Source organism: Salvelinus sp. IW2-2015, unplaced genomic scaffold (assembly GCF_002910315.2).
Source record: "Salvelinus sp. IW2-2015 unplaced genomic scaffold, ASM291031v2 Un_scaffold9527, whole genome shotgun sequence".
In the NCBI taxonomy this organism is placed as follows: Eukaryota; Metazoa; Chordata; class Actinopteri; order Salmoniformes; family Salmonidae; genus Salvelinus; species Salvelinus sp. IW2-2015.
This window is the reverse complement of record NW_019950785.1, coordinates 1,998-5,615: the sequence shown is the minus strand read 5'-3', so window position 1 is coordinate 5,615 and position 3,618 is coordinate 1,998. Positions and strand designations below refer to the sequence as shown.

Below are 3,618 nucleotides of genomic sequence, written 5' to 3'. Positions count from 1 at the left end.
AGGAATTGTCCGTAGAGCTCTGAGACAGGATTGTGTCGAGGCACAAATCAGGGGAAGGGTACCAAAACATGTCTGCAGCATTGAAGGTCCCCAAGGACACAGTTGCCTCCATCATTCTTAAATGGAGAAGTTTGGAAACCACCAAGACTCTTCTAGAGCTGGCCGACCTGCCCAACTGAATTCCTTCAATCTCATGGCTTGGTTTTTGCTCTGAAATGCACTGTCAGCTGTGGGACCTTATATAGACAGGTGTACGCTTTTCCGAATCATGTCCAATCAATTGAATTTACCACAGGTGGACTCCAATCAAGTTGTAGAAACATCTCAAGGARAATCAATGGAAACAGGATGCACCTGAGCTCAATTTTGAGTCTCATGGCAAAGGGTCTGAATACTTCTGTAAATAAGGTATTTTTACATGTATTTTTATACATTTACAAAACTGTATTAAAACCTGTTTTTGCTTTGTCATTATGGGGTATTGTGTTCAGATTTTAATTTTATTTAATCCATTGTGGAAAAAGTCAAGGGGTCTGAATACTTTCCGAAGGCACCGTATATCAGTGTTGGGGAGTAGTGAACTACATGGAGTTCAACTAGTAAGTTAATGACATTTTGCAGTATTTTGCTGGGAGTTTAACTAAATTATGGGTAGACAATTTCCTTATTTATTTGTTTGTGTCAGACCTGCCCAATTCTCACTTAAAACATTGTTTTTGTGTTTAATAGACTAAATTGTGATCTGTTTTTGAAATTTGTAGACTATGACATTTCAGATTTCAATATGATAATGCATCATTAAGTGAAGTAATTGTTAGCTTGATAAACTATACTTTCAGAGTAGCTTCCCCAACACTGGTATTTATTGTGTAATTAATTAGTATTATTATTATATATTTATTTGTGTTTTTTAATGTATTGCTTGGGGCGAACAAATATCCCCTTTGGGGCGATTAATGATGTACTATGTTATGTTAAGGCTGGTGACCAGCAGAACCAGCTCCAGATAGGACTGCCGTCTGACCTGGCTGTGTCCGTTGGAGGGACTACCGTCTCCCTGCCGACCTCCACCCACTTCCCCAGTACCCACCAGTACATCCAGCTGGACAGCAGCAGCCCTCTGACCGTCACCTCCCCTACCCAGGGCCACCTCCAGCCTCTCCAGCTCCACACCCACCCTGGGBTGGGCCTCCTCCCCCACACCCTCACCCTCYCCCCCTCCCAGGTGCTGGTCCAGTATGCGGATGGGTTAGGGGTCAACAAAGCTGAGGGCGGACACACCAAGGTATGTATATCGTTTTTTTTATTGAAGACATTTTTAGATGTTGAACTGTTTGCGAGGAGAGCTTGTGAGTAAGCATGTCATTGTACAGTGTAGACTACACTGTATCCTGTGGATATGACAAATAAAGATTGATTTGATTTGAAGGTGGTGCAGCTAAATGGAGAGCTGGAGAGGAGTTTCGGTAAACAGAGCTGTGCTGGCGTCAAAGGAACCTCCTACTCTAACCAGAACAAATCAGCAGGTTCACCATGGATATGAAGCTCGACACATCCTCATTCCCGCAGACTACACTACCCAGGATTCAACAGGACTACAAACCTCCTTGGTGCTGGTAGCAAAACGCCCACCCCCACCCCCACCCTCACCCTACCAGTGGTGTGAGCAGGACAAGGTCCATGTCCACCCATCACTAATACACAGTGAGGGAGGAGGCATCTGTCTAGGGAAACCTGTCTCCAGAACCTCCTCTTTCACCTCCCTCAACTCCTCTGAGGCTCTGAAGGTCTCTTCTGCCCCTCACACGGATTTCCAGACCACCCACCACTCTGACCAGCATGTACACAGCCTGTACTCCACCACCCAGGCACCAATCATCGGCTACATCGCCAGGGCAGGTAACCCAGCATGGCGTCAGCTACGCCACCCTGCCACAGCCCTGGTCATCCCGACGGCCAGTCCCTCCAGTCTCTCCTGATACCCTTAACGGAGTCGGTGACGTTACCACCACTACGGAACCTCGAGCGCGCCTGCTCGGTGACCGCCAGGACGGCCAGTACCACCGCTCTCAGCTGGCTCCAGCGACCACATCGTTCCCCCGCCACACCTACCTCACCGCGTCCCTGTCCAAGTGTGAGGTGCTGGGGTCGGACAGCCACCACCTGTCCCCTGCTGTACTCCAGCCCAAGTACTACCCATCCAACACATCCAAATCCCATCTAACACAAACTGCTACTGTGTGTGGCGTCCCCTCTCCTGCCCTAGCCCTAGCTCCCACCCCTGTCCAGGCCTCCCCCTCTCTCTCCTCTTCCCTCTCCTCCTCTCCAGCCCTAGCTCCAGCCCTGTCCAGCCTCCCCTCTTCTCCTCTTCCCTCTCCTCCTCTCCAGCCCTGCTTCCCGGCCCCGTCCAGGCCTCCCCCTCTTTCTCCTCTTTCCCTCTCTCCCTCTCCAGCCCTTAGCTCCCAAGCCCCTGTCCAGGCCACCCCCTCTCCTCCTCCTCTCCAACACGCTCCCTCCTTCTTCATGCGGTGGCTCCATCATCCAGCTGGCGGATGGGAGCTGAAGCGAGTGGAAGACCTGAAGACGGAGGACTTTATCCGAGTGCTGAGATCAGCAGTGAGCTGAAGATTGTACTCCAGCACTGTGGAACGCATCGACACAGGCCAGACACCCAGCGCTGTCATCATACAGTTCGCTGTCGGGGAACACAAAGACAGGTAAGCTAGTGAGCTTGTTTTGTCTCCATTCCCCGAGACTCAGTGCCAGTCTGTTTGTACTTCCTGCCAACGCCTTGTCACTCATTCTCACACCGCAATGTGTGTTGAAAAGAGCCACAAACGATCTGAGGACCAGGCTACCATAACCCCTCCTAATTCTATGTTTATGCCAATAACAGTTTATGTGTATCCTTTTTGTTGTTATTCCTCTGCAGGTGTGCGTGGAGGTGCTGTTGGAGTACCCTTCTTTGTGTTCGGCCAGGGCTGGTCGTTCCTGCTGCCCTGACCGGACCACTCAGCTGTTGGAGCTGAGCTGTGCCAAGCTGTGTGTTGGACGTGTGTGTCTCCCATGACCCTCAGGAGCCTGAGGGGTGGCGACGGCTCTTGTGTCTGGGAGGACCACAGCAGCCAGGGTCACGAGGTCAAGCTGAGGCACAGCCACAACACTGGGGACATACACACAGGAGTCTAACCGGCAAGGAACAGTCAGGGAATAGCCAGAGTAATGGTCAGAGTATTGATCAAATCAACAGTCAAATAAATAGTCAGGCAACAGTCAGAGAGACAGTCAGAGAGACAGTCAGAAGCACGGTCAAGAAGACGTCAGAGAAGATGGTCAGAGAGACAGTCAGAGAGACAGTCAGAGAGAGCGTCGAGAAGTCAGAGAGACGTCAGAGAGACGGTCCAGAGAAGTCAGAGAGACGTCGAGACAGTCAAGAGGACAGCAGAAGACGTCAGAGAGACGGTCAGAGAGACAGTCAGAGAGACTCAGAGAACAGGTCAGAGCACAGTCAGAGCAAAACAGTCAGAGAGACGTCGACGCAGAGACGGTCAGAGAGACGGTCAGAGAACAGCAGAGAGACGTCAGAGAGACAGTCAGAGAGACAGTCAGTCAGTATGG

At 50.6% G+C, this 3,618-nt stretch overlaps 1 pseudogene; it reads left to right on the top strand.

Annotated features, from left to right (window-relative positions):
- The first annotated feature begins 913 nt into the window (after positions 1 to 913).
- On the top strand, positions 914 to 3,338 carry LOC112079786 (ataxin-1-like; annotated as a pseudogene).
- The last annotated feature ends 280 nt before the right edge of the window (positions 3,339 to 3,618 follow it).